Here is a 15,412-nt window from a genome sequence, read left to right on the forward strand (position 1 = left end):
CCTTTTTTGCTTCTTACAGTCCAAAAACAGTATTATTGGGATATACTGTCCTAACCTTCTTAGGGAAGAATATATAAATATACTATTTTTTCAGTGATATTTTGGGTGAAATAGGACAAATAAGAGTGATTTACATTTTTAAAGGTATTTGCTTAACCAATATCATAATTAACAATCAGTAAAATAACAATGAAGTTTAATTAAGAGCCCATTCGCCTGTCAAAACAAAAATGGGACATAGTTTCTGGTGGTGTCTGGTAGATTTTCCACTCCGTGTGAACACTACTTTTCACTGCCCTGCTGCCAGCTCACACCCCCCTCTCTTGTATACCTCTCCACTCCATTCCTCCACCTTATCCTTGGCCTCCCCCTCCCTCTCCCTCCACCTCACTCACATATACTCTCCTCGTCAGCCTCTCTCTCTCTCTAACCTCTCCACATAGCCAAACCATCTCAATGTATTTCTCCTAACGCTGCCTATCACATCCACATCCACGTCACAACATCCCTTCACTTCCTTGTCAGGCTCTCTCCATGTGACCACATGCTGCTCTCAAATAACTCATTTCCACTGCTCTCACTCTTGACTTGTGTCCCTCCAACAAGGTCCAAGCTTCACGTTCATACATTACAGCTGGTATCACAATACTGTCATGCAGTAACTTTTTCACTTCCATGCTCGCTTCCCTGTTTCTTATAACTGCTTTCAAAGACCCAGCAACCTTGTTGTACCCTTTCAAGAACTTCACCCTCTAAACTTCCATCCTTACTCATCACACTACCCAAGTACTTAAACACACTCACATTTTCCATTTCCTCATCCAAGCTCACTGTACATTCAGTGACTTCATTTCTCTCTAAGACCATAATTTTACTCTTCCCTACATTCACCTTTAGATTCTCATTCTCACACACTCTCCCTAACTCAGTCCCCATGCTCTGCAGCTCCCTTTCATCTTCACTTAACAACACAGTATCATCTGCAAACAACAGTACAGGGAGTTTCTAAACACTGCCCTCTCTCATTTGGGCCACTCCAACATCCACTGCCCTAACTTGTTTCTCTTTTATAACCCCATCCATACACAGACTGAACACCCATGGAGACATGACACATCCCTGTTTCAATCCACCCTTCAAAGAAAAAAATTCACTCAGTTCACTCTCCACACATACTGCAGTCTTAGCACCATCATACATACTCTTCACTGCATTCAACAACTTCCCATCTACTCCACATATTCTTAATACTTTCCACAATCTTTGTCTGCCCACCCAGTCATTTGCTTTCTCCAAATCCATGAAGGCCACAAACAACTTCTTTCCCTTCTCTAGAAATTTTTCCACTAGAGATCTAAGAATGAATATCTGATCTACGCAACCTCTTCCTTCCTAACGCCTCACTATTCTTCTCCAACTGATTCCTCCGTTATTTCCCTAACTCTGTCAATAAGTATCCTACCATATGCTTTTCCTATTACACTAAGACAAATGCTCCTATCATCCCTACAAACTTCTTTTTCCCCTTTTCCTTTGTACAGGGGAATAATTATACCTGACTTACAATCCTCCAGGACTTTACCTTCCTCCTAGGCCAATCTGCACATCTTCCACACCCATTCTGCTACTATCTCTCCCCATGCTTCAGCATTTTACCAAACACCCCATCACTTCCTGGGGCTTTCCCCATTTTGACTTTTTTCATTGCTTCCACAACTTCCATCCTACAGATTTCCTCCTCTCTTCTCACATCCCTCCTTCATCCAGACATTGCCCAGCCACTTATACTCTCATTACTTTCATTCTCTATGTTCAGCAATTCCTTAAAGTGTTCTCTCCATCTGCTTACTTTTTCTCTCTTCTCCTCTAGTAATCTACCATTTTTATCTTTCACTCCCTCGACTAACTTCTTTAACACCCTCTCTACCTCTCTTTACCTCTTTCCAGAACATGTTCTTACATTCTCTCCATTTTACACTCAAATTCCTTCCAAATTCCTCATCCACTCTCTTCTTACTCTCTCTTACTAATCTTTTCATCTCTCTTTTCATCACTACATATAACTCTCTCTTCCATCTCTCAACCTCCCCTACACCCATTTCTCATCCACTCACTATATGCTTCCCTCTTTTGTGCCACAGCCTGTTTCAACTCATTGCACCATGCTATTCCTTGCACCCCCTTTCATCTTCTCTTCACCCCACACACCACATTCTTATGTTAATTTCCACATGTAATTCATCCATCCACTTTTGTACTAAAGTAAAAGTCCTGTGATCCGAATGGCAAGGACCCAAGGGTCTCTCGGACTCCTGTTTTTTTTCGGACTATTGGGAGGGATCCCTGAAAACATTAGAAAAATATACATGACCATTAAATAAATACTTACAATGATATGTGTTATTGTTTTACTCATCGTCAATGCATAGAAGTGTAGCTGAATAGTTGCAGGCAGGTACATCCATGTCGAAGGGCAAGTCCAAGCCAGATAAATCCTTAGATAATGCCCAGAAAATTTGAAAAAAGCCCACCAAATTTCAAACATTATTCCTTGAATAATTCAGAGTACTGGGATATTTGGATCATTGGTGGTCAGATTGGAGGACCTTTACTGTATACAGTACAGTATTTTCCCTTTTATTTGGCTTCCTTGAATTAAATAACTCACCTTTCACACATTAAATGGACATGCCCCTTACCTTCCACACTCCCTTCTACACTAAACCACTTCTCAGCTTCTGCTTCATGGGTTTCACCTGTGACTTAAATTCAAATGAGAATTCATGCCAGCATCAAAACCACTAACAGCAGTAGAGAATGGGAAGGGAAAGGAAATGAAGTAACAGCACTGGAATGTTAAGTACAGAAGGCACATGGGGCTCCAACCACATCTCAAGCCTCCAGGTCAAAAGCTTTCAGAAAACAAGATCAAAGTCAAAGCTGACCCTAACATACAGTATTTCAACAGGCCTTGAGGCCGAGGTCAAGTCCTTTCATGGGAGGCCTCATGAGGCCAAAGATTAACTATACTATACAATAAAAATATTATGTCCTCATTGCTCTTATAAAATATTTACTCTTTTTAAAGCAACATTTTACCATCTGCTTAACAATGTGTGGTGGTTATGTTTCCTGTCTTCACAAGTAGAGCAAAAATGGCATATAGAAATTTCTCTGAGAATGATTATACAGTGGTAGGCTTGTAATTCATTCAAAGTGCCATATATGTCAAACTGGTTTTCCTACTGAATACCCAGTTAGTTACTGATTTAAAAATAATCTCCCTATACTCCCCCTTTCCACTCCCACTTCCCCTTCCATCATCCCATTTCTCTCTCTTCTATTCTGTATTCTCCAAATCCCCCTTCACACTCCTCCATTAACCATCTCCGTCTCTCTCTCTCTCCTATATTCTTCCTTTCCACTCTCTCTCTCTCTCTCTCTCCTATATTCCTCTTCCCCCCCTCCTCACACTCACTCATTCATCACCCCATTTCTCTCTTCTTTTCTATATTCCCCATCTTCAACCCACCTCCCCTTCACACTCACTTCCCCATTAACTCTCTCTCTCTCTCTGACAGACTGAGAGACACCTCACTCATGAGGGTATGTAGCATCTGGACATCACATTATTATCTCCCTCTTTCTTGGATTTCCCTTCACCACCCTCCCTCATAACATCCACTTTCCCACTCATCTTCCCACCATCCATCCCCATCCCCTCCTTTATCTGTCTGTCTCTCGCTCTCTCCTCATTTGCTGTATTTTATCAGAATACAGGAAAATTTAACAGCACACCAGGAAGCACCTGGCAACGGTATCACTGGACAGAGAATAAAACAAGGATAACATAGAAGAGGCATGAATCTATATGTCTCTGATAAACTACTCTGTCAAGTAACTATTTTCTTGGTAATAAATGTCGCATCATCTCACTCTTTTTGCCAAAGTCAGTGTTTCAAATGAGTAATTACTGGTCCACATCACAGTACCTGCCACTCCCTTACAGCTTTACTGGCATGTCCCTCTTGCCTCACTGTCCCCACCTCTAAGATTTCACCATCTTCCCCCCATCCCCCACACTATCACCTTCCCTTACCCCTCCATACCCCACACCCATCCCAACCCCCGCACATTTCTTCTTCATTGTTTTCCTAATTAAAATTTTCTTTTCCCTGAACACTTTGCCTTTTAAAACTTACTACGTACAAATGTATAATGCATATGTATATACTTATTCTGTTATATCTGCAATGTACTGGTAATACCATACAGCTACTGCAATTGACTTAGGACCCCCCCCCCCGACAAGGTATTAAAATCACATGAAATGCCATCCATTAATATGAAATCATGCTTCCCTTGTTTTTCAAGACCAGTTGGATGCATTTTGGCAAGGAATCACTTATCAATCTCTACAGTAATCTAAGGACATTTCTTTGCACCAAACATTTGTCAGTTCGGTCTTGAGGTTGTCCAGATTGGATGTCTTCTTCTCTGCCATGGTTTTCTTTATCTTTGCCCAGCAGTTTTCTATCGGATTTACATCCGGACTGTTGCCAGGCCAGTCGAGGACCTCAATCCAATTATCCTGAAGCCATTTTGCCACCTTTCTTGACTTGTGACATGGAGCTGAATCGTACATGAAAAAGTCGCACCCATGAATAGCAAAAAAGTTTAACAAATGATCTTTCAGAACATCTGGTGTTCCCAGGCGGTCACCCATCCAAGCAACGTTGGGTCTGGTTAGTACTTGGATGGGTGACCGCCTGGGAACACCAGATGCTGTTGGCATCCCTACATGTCAAGTGGGGCTGGTGGAGGATTAGTGCCCCTCCCTGTAAAACAATTAACTCTAAGCCATTGGCCACCCCGTCTGGGATACATGGCGTCTGGCAATGAATGAATGAATGAATCTTTCAGAACTTGAATGTACCGGCCACCATTCATAATCAAGTCCTTAGGAAGAAAGTAGAGGCCTCCCCTTCCCATTTCACCTGAGAAACACCCCCATACCATTACTGATTGTGGATGCTTAAGAATAGGCACCATGTAAGCAGGGTGATATCGACCACAAGAGGCAGGGCGACGAACCTTGGCAGAACGCACCTGGAACACCTGAAATGTACTTTCATCGGAAAACATGACTTTTCTCCATTCATCCGATGTCCAGTGTGCATGCTTCTTGGCAAACTGAATACACTGCTTCTTCATGTGGTCAGTGAGAAGTGGTTTCTTGGCTGCGGTGTGGCTTGGCAAACCCAGCTCCTTCAGCAAGCGGTGTTGAATAGTTCGAACTGAGATGTCTTGTAACAGCTGGGGATACATTCTCCTCAATTCTGCTGCCATCAGTCGAGGATTCTTAATTACTTCCCTCTTCAGAAGCGTATCTGTACCTCTGAAAGTCGTCCCGCATGCTTGTGCTCTGGTACGACACCAGGTGGCAGGCCGTGCACTGCAGCAAGATTCTTCATGACAGTTGACTTTGCACGTCCAGTATGTTCACAAATCGTGTTGACAGGGACATTATCCTCCCTCCAAGCAATGATACAGACCCTCTCATCCCTTGACCAGTACTTTCCAGGCAAGACAACTCGACTCTAGGAAAATAACAGGGCAAACAGTAATGCATATGAAAAAAAAAAAAAAAGAGAGGTGCAAGCTCAGAGCAATGGAAACATATACTCCCATGCTCGCTTCTGGGCAAGCACTGACGTGCTGAGTGTTTCACCACCTCCCACCAACACCAGAGGAGTTGCCAGTTACTTCTTGCCCAAAAAATTCACTTGGTAGACGTGGAAACACAAAGCAAAGACAGACAACTCTCCCATGGCAATTCTGTGTGTTATCTGCTGTGAGTGTATTACCATACCTATCTATCTATCGCCACATGCCTGGAGTCTGTAAGGTATGGCCACAGGTAAATCACCTCCACATCACCCTTTCCTCTGCCAATTGACTGTTCTCCCTCCTACTCACACCCACCTCTCCCATATCTCTCTCCGCTCCATTATCTCCATTTCATCCTTGGTCTCCCCCTCCCCCTCTCCCTCGCCATCTCATTCAACTTTGCTCTTCTAGTCAGTCTCTCACCATCCATTCCATATGACAAAGCCATCTCATGAGTATTTCTCTTATTGCTTTCTATGATCAATATCAATCCCACAATGATCCTTCATTTCCTCGTTTGCCTATCTGTCTCTCTATGTAACTCCACTCTACTTTCCACCTCTTTTCCATATTTACCTATCTTTTCTATCACTGCACCTAGATACTAAAACTCTCTCACCAGTTTTAGTCTCTCTTCATTCACCACAGCATCACGCTGGGAATTTCCTTCTCTCTCAACATGTCACTTTACTCTTATCTACATATTAATTCAAGGCACAACACTAACAGACATTAACAAAACTCTAAACCAGTCCACAAAGCTCTTGTCCACTATTTGCAAACAACATTCTTGCAACCTAGGAAACTATTTATATTGCTAGGTGGTAGCCATATAACCAAATAACAGGGTGGAAGCCTATTACGATGCCCCAGTTAATTGGGTAGGGACAAAAATGCGACATCCACCCACGAGCAATGCCTCCACGCTCTTCACCACACCTCACACTGGTGAGGCACTGTCTACCATAAGTGAACATGATTCATTGCACAACGACAGCCCTGGTGGGTCAAATGCTCTCCTGGGGTTGATGGGTCTACTCAGCTAGACAGACCCTGATTGCTCATCATCTGCATACTCGTACATCAGATTTGACATATTCCATCCTTCATTATTCTTTATGCCTTCCTTCTCTCCATTATTTCTGCTTTTTCTTCTCATCACAACATCCATGTTACATACAGATAGTCTTCGATTTACAACAAAGTTATGTTCCAACAGATTCGTCATAAGTCGATTTGGCCGTAAGTTGAAAATGTGTATAAAATACAGTACTGTCAGAAGTCACAGCTATAGTACACATTACAAAGTCAGTCACACATATGCCCTGAAACTTTTAAAGTTATTGGTATGCATAAATCATGTAAATATCCTTCCTCCTGACTAATTTTATCCAATTCCTGTACGAACGCCTCAGCAGCTTTCATGCCAGCACTAGCAGCCTCACCCCTCATCTTGACGTTATGAAAGGAAAAAAAAGTTTTAAAACCACATAAACCTGCCATAACTAGCATTAAACTACATATCACAATCAGAGCCCACACATTACTTTAGAGGGGAAAAAAAAAAAAAAAAAAAAAAAAAAGAAGAAGAAGAAGCCTGGATTCAAGGCAAAACAAGTGTATCCTTGGTAGCAAAATATCATGCAGTGTGAATACGTATTTTTGCAGTAGAGAGAAACTGTCAACCATAACATTTACCAAGAAACAGTATATTAATCAACTGAAAACACACCTGGTTATTAACCCTTTCCCGCACGGTAAGTTTCAGTAAGTTTTCTGGTGCAGGAATTTTCACTACGAAGCCGCCCGGCCGGGGAGTGCGCGCGGGGCAAATTTGAGCAAATTTGAGCGAATGAAACACATTCTTGCCTTATTTTCGCCACCCAAAAATCCATGTATTCCCATGAAACCTATCTCCAGGTATGCATGGATGTTTGTTCTATCTGGTAAACATGACCAAAACACAGGAAAACACCAACAAAAAAAGTTATTAGCCCTGGAAGCATGGTCGAGTAAACTTTTTTCACTTCCCAACATCGCTGTTTGAAGGTTTTCCATCATACAGGAAAATGATCTAATAAGTTTTTATAGAGAATTTCATCAGCTTTCTAACGAAACCAATCCGGTTGAGATACGATGTATACTTTTCGAGAAAATGGCCAAAAACTGAGAGCCATTTTTGGAAAAATTTCACTGACCTCTGAGAGCAAAGTTTTCCCAGGCACCTTATGTTTTTATTACATAGTAATATGCCCCAATTATCCAGCTTTCTCACTGTGACGGGAAAACCCCATACGCCTCATAGTTCTTGAGTAAATCGAAAAAAAGTACTAGGCACTCCGTGCGTGATTGACTTTCGTGATGCGCGCAAGGCGTACGCAATGTTCCCGTCTACGTAACAACGAATTCTTATCAGAAATATTACATATTTATGTATTGTACATATGTAGAATTTCCTGCTCTTCATCTTGGTTCAAACGTGAAATCGATACGTCCAATAGTTTCCGAGTAATTGGCAGAGAAACAGAAAGTATTACTATGAGCATTTTTCAATGGTAACAGCCGGGAAGAGACACTCATTTCCACCGCCTTTTCTCGCACAAAATGTAACATAATGCTTACATTTTGGTATTGATCATACGTAGAATTTAGTGGTATAGATCATGGTTGTTACAGAAAATCGATGTCTAATAGTTTTCGAGTAATTGGCCAACAAAGTGAGGTTAGTACTCCAAGCACTTGTCACTGATAACAAACGCGAGGAAAAAGAAAAAAACCCTCGCCTTTTACCCCCCAAAACGCTACCAAAGGCTTACATTCGGGTATTGATTATACGTAGAATTTAGTGGTATTGATGATGGTTGTAACAGAAAATTGATGTCTAATAGTTTTCGAGTAATTGGCCGACAAAGTGAGGTTATTACTCGGAGCGAATGTCACTGATAACAAATGCGAGGAAAAACATTTCCCTCGCCTTTTACCCCCCAAAACGCTACCAAAGGCTTACATTCTGGTATTGATTACACGTAGAATTTAGTGGTATTGATGATGGTTATAACAGAAAATCGATGTCTAATAGTTTTCGAGTAATTGGCCGACAAAGTGAGGTTATTACTCCAAGCGAATGTCACTGATAACAAACGCGAGGGAAAAAAACATTTCCCTCGCCTTTTATCCCCCAAAACGCTACCAAAGGCTTACATTTTGGTATTGATCATACGTAGAATTTAGTGGTACTGATGATGGTTGTAACAGAAAATCGATGTCTAATAGTTTTCGAGTAACTGGCCGACAAAAAGATGTTATTACTCCGAGCGCTTGTCACACAACAACCGCTAGGAACAAAAACATTTCTCTCGCCTTTTACCCCCCCAAAACGCTACCAAAGGCTTACATTCTGGTATTGATCTTACGTAGAATTTAGTGGTATTGATGATGGTTGTAACAGGAAATCGATAAGTCTAATAGTTTTCGAGTAATTGGCCGACAAAGTGAGGTTACTCTTCCGATCGCTACCAACTTTTACACACACTGTTTTTTCCTTGCACATCTGCCTGAAGACTATGCTACTAACTTTTTTTTCCCCCTATCTGTACAGACTGTTACATCTTCCATGGATGTTTTTCTATTGTTATAACCTACTACACAAAAATATAACTCTTCTATAGTTACTGCTGTGGAGATTTACTTTCTTTCATATGTGTAATCTGTAGGAGAAAATGGTTATTTGTCTGAAAGTGTGAGAGGTAATGGTAATAGATTATTACATATATCAACAAAATTTGCAGAACTCACTTCCTCCAGGGGTGTTGATCCAGTTAGACCAGGAATTTGAAGATGAGGAGTTATGTAGTGTGTGTGTGTGAGTCAGCTTCTCCCTGAGAGTATGAGGCAACGCTATTTTTAGCACACACCACACTCGTTCACGGAAACTCGCAGCTTGTTTGACGTATATTTCATACAATTCCATACGCATTTACACTATCAGAATCACAATAATTCCAGCCCTAAAACACAGGTAATTCTCCCCTCCCAACTTCAGGTTTGCCCCTTCACAACACTCTGTTTCATGCCACACGTAACGCTTGCTGGCTCCATAATTTCACCAAGCCATCCACAGTATGTTTCACACAATATATATTTATGCCTTGGCTTCATTTATATACGTATTTCCACTCACGCCATACGGCCTACGGGGGGGCGGAGTGGCGAAACCCCGCTACACTGACCATACGTCTGGCTCCAAGGCCCAACAATTGCTAACGGCCAGAATTGCTTTTCAATACATATATGTATGTTCCATCGACAATATCACGTCACTATATGTTCACATACAATGTATTATCTCACTGAGTCAATAGGGCCTTTGCCTTGGGCGAGAGGGGGAGAATTATGGACGATTTAAAGGGAACCACGAGCTGTCAAACACCACCACCTGACTGCTCAACAAACACTGAGGTTGGAGGGAGCGGGCTGAGGTAGATAAGGCAAAGCAGCGTTGCCAATGACTTACCTCTAGAGAGCTTTGGCGACCCTATGATGCGCCCAAAAATCATGCAAATCGGCCTATAAGTTTTTTTCTGACGAATATTTTTGTGCCTAAACCACGCGATTCGCGTGACTGTGCAAGACCTAGTGCAAGGCGACGTCACGCGAATCGCGTGAGTGTGTCTGGGAGGGTTAAAGATGTAAAGTATTCAAAATTTAATGTTCAGTACCATTATTCATACCACTTGCAGTACAGGAGTAGACTGTAGCATCAGTCGAGCAGGGCAGTACTCCCAAAATAGATGGAAAGCTGATGACAGGGAGAGCTGGAGCTCAAGTTTCATCAGCCCTTGCGACTTGGTCCCGACCATCCCCCTTTGCTGAACTTTTTCAGTGTCTCAGTAACACAGAGAGTAGGCCAGCATGCTCTCCAATACAAGTTTCTCTAACTATCAACACCAAACTCCATGCACAGTACACACTACACTTCCTTTTCCAAAATTTAAAAAAATCATGGCAGCACAACATGTGGCCTCGGAGTCCCCAGAGGGGGGACCATAAATGCCCCCACCTTCTGCCCTTCTTCCAGTGACGACTTGAGCTGCCTGGAACCACTGTCTGACTCTCTTCTTCTTAATTTCTGCAACATTCGCGGCCTTCCCTCTAACTTTCACTCTGTTGAGCACCACCTCCCTTTCTCTAAACCTCACCTTCATTTTCTAACTGAGACTCAGCTGTCTGAGGCAACTGACAGCAGACCCTTTTCTGTATCCTCCTACTTTCTCTATACTCTTTCAAACGCAAAGGTGGCTGTTGTGTATACAGTGCTCATCAGAAGTATCGAGCGCCTATGGAAGGCGCGCAATATTTTTGGAGAAAAAAGAATCACCCGTTTTTGGTACAAAAATTGAGCCAGATGTTTGGGATGCTAACATGACGTCACGGGAGCTTGAGGCCTTACTGCACGCTGGTTGGTTCCCGCCTCAGTTGCCTACGGGCTGCGTAAGAGAAGAGAACTCCGCCGCGTCTCCCTTTCTTATTGCGCCATTTTTTACCTAGTGTCCCACAGTGTTTTGGCTTTCACCACTTTGTTATGGCCCCTACCCGTGAAATATCGAGTGAAATCATATCCCAGATCATTGCTCTAAAGGAGGCAAGCCACCCCACGAAGGATATTAGTGAATTGGTTGGTGTGGCTCGATCGACAGTGCGTAGGTGGTGTGCCCGTTTTCGAGTGGAAAACAGTGGTGACACTCCCACAAAGAAACCGCAGTCTGGTAGGCCCAGGAAAACTTCCCCTAAGTCTGTTAATGTTTTAAAACGTGCAGTGGAGTCTAATCCTCGTGTGAGTGCAAGGAAAATAAAGGAGAGCAACCTGGAAGTGTTTGGTGAGGTTTCTGTGCGCATAGTGTCTCGAAGAGTCCATGAACTTGGTTACACAAGTCACAGGCCTGTGAGAAAGCCTCTTCTTACAGGTTACCAACGACTTCGTAGGCTTGCCTTTGCTAACAAATACCTTAACTGGGGTGAGGAGCAATGATTGTCAGTGTTGTGGTCTGATGAGGCAACGTTTAGTGTTACCTGTAATCGAGGAGCATGGGTGTACAGGCACAAAGGTAGTGACCCGCTTGACCACCGTTACGTGGAAAGCACAGTTAAACACCCTGATTCACTCATGGTATGGGCTTGTTTCTCTAGTAAAGGTTTGGGGAAGCTTGTTGTGCTTCCCAAGAACTGCAGAGTGAATCAGGACATTAATCTGGAGCTTCTTTGTGATCATTTACCTGTGTCCTTTGAGCTCACAGGTGAATGAGTGTTTCAGCAGGACGGTGCACCTGCTCATAAAGCCAAATCAGTTACCAATTGGCTTCGTGACTGCGAGATATCATTCATGAAAGACCGTCCAGGCAATAGCCCAGACCTCAACCTGATAGAAAACCTCTGGTACCTCGTAAAGAAGAATCTCCAAGGGAAAGACGTGAGCTCTCTGCCTAAGCTGGAAGCAGCCATTCGTGACTCCTGGGACAAAATACCTCTTCAGCACCTCAGGAACCTCGACTTTTCACTTCCAAGACGTCTCAGGTCCGTGAAGAAGCGTAAAGGATACCCTACGAAGCACTAAAGGTAAATAAAATGCATTATTTATATGTTTTTTCAGTGCTGAATGGTTTGTTTTGTAGGAGGGACGCAGGGCGCTCGATACTTCTGACGAGCACTGTATATACGCAATGACTTATCTTGCTCTCGTGTTCCTGAACTCGATTCTTCTGAATTCTCTACACTCTGGCTTCGGCTTTCCTGTCATTCTCTGACTAAATATATCTGCGTTGTTTACTTAGCTCCAAAATCTACAGACTATCAAAAATTCTTTGACTATCTCACTTATAAGATGGAACACATTCTATCCATTTCTCCTTTCTCTGAAATCTCCATTCTAGGAGATTTCAATGTTCACCACCACCTTTGGCTCTCCTCTACTTTCACTGATCCACCTGGTGAACAAGCCAACACTTTTTCTAACCTTAATGACCTAAAGCAGCTTGTACAGCACCCTACCCATATCACTGACCACCTTGGAGAAAGCCCCAACATACTAGACCTCTTCCTTACAACTAATCCTTCTGCTTACACTGTTATTCTTTTCTTTCCACTGGGCTCCTCCAATCATAACCTTATCACCTTAAACAGTCCTATCGCTCCGGTACGGTATGTGGACCCTCCAAAGAAACATCGTCTGTGGCACTCTGGAGATGCGGATTGGGAGACCCTCAGGCAGTACTTCTTTGATTTTCCCTGGAATGATTATTGTTTCCATGGCCGGAAGCCATCTGGGTGTGCCTTAAGAATTACCAAGGTTATTCTCTAGGGCATGGAAGCATACATTCCTTTCTCATATCCTCTAACTAATGCAAGAAAGCCCTGGTTTAATCATGCTTGTTCTAATGCTGTCTGCAACAAGGAGAGGGCCTATAAAAGGTACCGAAGTCAACCCACCCCTGAATCACATCTTTTATACTTTTCTGCCCGGAATCGTGCTAAGCCTGTTCTTCGCTCTGCTAAAAATAATTTCATCCGTACTAAGTGGAAGTTAAGAAGTCACTGCATGATAGTATTGTGATCCCTACCCTGACGTATGGAAGCAAGGCACTGACCTTGCAAGAGGCGAACAAGTCAAGAGTGAGAGCAGTGGAAATGAGTTACTTGAAAGGAGCATGTGGAGTGACGTGGAGGGACAGGTTGACGAATGAAGAAGTGAAGGAACGCTGTGGGGTGGATGTGGATGTGGTTGAGAAGATTAGGAGAAATACACTGAGGTGGTTTGGACATGTGAAGAGAATGGAGAATGAAAGACTGACTAAGAGGGTGTATGTAGGTGAGGTGGAGGGAGGGAGAGGGAGAGGTAGACTGAGGATGAGGTGGAGGGATGGAGTTGAGAGGTATATGAGAGAGGGGGGGGGTGAGTTGGGGGGAGGGTAGTCAAATGGTGGGTGACAGAGCAACATGAAGGCGTTTTGTCTGTGGCCACCCTTTGCGGGATTAGGGCGTCGGGCTATAGATAGATAGATAGACTAAGTGCTCTCAACTTTCCAGCTCAAATTCTTCCCGCTCCTTCTGGCACCTTGCCTAAAACCTTTCTAACAACTTTGCCTCATCATCCTTCCCTCCTCTTTTCTACTCTGATGGCTCTGTAGCTATTTCTCCTACTGATAATGCAGATCACTTGTTCACACTTTCTCCTCCAATTCCATCTCAGATGATTCCAGTGCTGTTCCTCCATCACTTCCCCCCTCTGACTTCCTCATGGCTGACATTAAAATTTCTTCAGCTGATGTATTTTCTGCCATCACAGGCCTCAATACTAATAAGGTATATGGGCCTGATAGAGTCCTTCCTGTTGTTCTCAAGAACTGTGCTTCTGTGCTTACACCCTGCCTAAGCAAACTCTTTCACCTTTGTCTATCAACTTGTATCTTTCCTTCTTGCTGGAAGTTTGCTCTCATTCAGCCAGTCTCAAAGAAGGGTGACCATTCCCAACCCTCTAACTATCGTCCAATTGCTTTAACATCCATTATTTAAAAAGTTTTCGAGTCAATTCTTAATAGAAAAATTTTAAAGCATCTTTCCTATCACAATCTTCTTTCTGATCGTCAGTATGGGTTCCGTCAGGGAGGCTCCACTGGCGATCTTCTCACCTACCTTTCAGACTCCTGGTCATCCTCCTTTCGGGACTTTGACGAAAACTTTGCCATCGCACTTGACATCTCAAAGGCTTTCGATCGGGTCTGGCATAAATCTTTAATTTCCAAACTGCCCTCTAACGGTTTCTATCGTTCTATCTGTGCCTTCATCTCTATAGCTTCCTTTCTGGTCGTTCTATAGCCACTGTTGTAGACGGCCATCGTTCTTCTCCTAGATCTATCAACAGCGGTGTTCCTCAGGGCTCTGTCCTATCACCAACTCTCTCCCTTTTATTCATCAATGACCTTCTAAGCTGTACATCTAACTCTATCCACTCATACGCTGATGACTCCACCCATCACCTTTCCATTCGGTTCCCGCAACGTCCTTCTCAGCAGTTATTTCAACAAACAAGGGATGAGGTTATGGCACACCTAATGTCTGACTTGGCTCGTATCTCTGACTGGGGTAAGAATAATCTGGTTGTTTTTAATGCATCAAAGACTCAGTTTTTACACCTATCACCCCGACAAAATCTTCCACAGGTATACCTACTAAAGTTGAATAATATTCAGCTTAATCCTGTATCATCCTTGAACAAGCTTGGGGTTTCATTTACTCGGGACTTATTCTTGGAAAGACCATATTACATCTTTTGTAAAATCTGCTTTCAAAAGATTAGGTGTGCAAAGCCGACTCCATTCCTTCTTTACCCCTGCATGACTGTTAACTCTATACAGGGGTTTTATCCGCCCCTGTTTAGAGTACAACTCTCATGTGTGGGCAGGCTCTCCACATACAGCTCTTCGCAATAGGTTGTAGTCAACGGCTTTTCGTCTCATTAACTCTCCTCCTCTTACTGACTCCCTTCAACCTCTGTCTCTTCGTTGCACTGTTGCATCTTTATCACTTTTCTATCGCTACTTCAATGGTCACTGCTCCCCTGAACTGTCTGCATGCATTCCTCCATCTCAATGATGGGCGAGTAGCACCCATCTAGCAGAAAACTCTCATCCCTATTCTGTCCAACTCTCTAATGCTAGAGTTAACCATTACTCCCAGTCCTGCATTTATG

The 15,412-nt window shown here is 43.0% G+C and overlaps 1 protein-coding gene across 3 annotated transcripts in view; it reads right to left on the reverse strand.

The window, feature by feature from the left end:
* Nucleotides 1–15,412, reverse strand: part of LOC145393507 (tyrosine-protein phosphatase non-receptor type 2-like) — a 568,853-nt gene that overhangs the window by 380,163 nt on the left and 173,278 nt on the right. The gene's annotated exons all lie outside the window — the stretch shown is intronic.

Source organism: Coenobita brevimanus, chromosome 24 (assembly GCF_032717465.1).
Source record: "Coenobita brevimanus isolate Jiangsu-jjx chromosome 24, ASM3271746v2, whole genome shotgun sequence".
In the NCBI taxonomy this organism is placed as follows: Eukaryota; Metazoa; Arthropoda; class Malacostraca; order Decapoda; family Coenobitidae; genus Coenobita; species Coenobita brevimanus.